Raw genomic sequence first — 238 nt, 5'->3', positions numbered from 1 at the left:
TAGCATGTAGCTGAAATATTAGCTAAACTCAAAATTAGCCTAAAAAACTGAAAAAATCCCAAATTAGCCAAAATAGCTAGCATGTTGCTAAAATATTAGCTAAACTCAAATTTAATCTAAAAACTGAAAAAAACCCAAATTAGCCAAAACAGCTAGCATGTAGCTGAAATATTAGCTACACTCCAAATTAGCCTAAAAAATGCCAAAATAGTCCACAAAGCTAACAGAATGTCATTAT

General features: G+C 30.3%; 1 protein-coding gene across 1 annotated transcript in view; it reads left to right on the top strand.

Moving 5' to 3' along the window:
- The window catches only part of tgfbr2b (transforming growth factor beta receptor 2b), a gene marked incomplete at its 5' end in the record, with an annotated part of 23,428 nt that overhangs the window by 21,353 nt on the left and 1,837 nt on the right, over positions 1-238 (top strand).

Source organism: Oryzias melastigma, linkage group LG11 (genome assembly GCF_002922805.2).
Source record: "Oryzias melastigma strain HK-1 linkage group LG11, ASM292280v2, whole genome shotgun sequence".
Lineage (NCBI taxonomy): Eukaryota > Metazoa > Chordata > Actinopteri > Beloniformes > Adrianichthyidae > Oryzias > Oryzias melastigma.
Note: the sequence above shows the minus strand (reverse complement) of the source record. Positions and strands in the feature narration are given on the sequence as shown.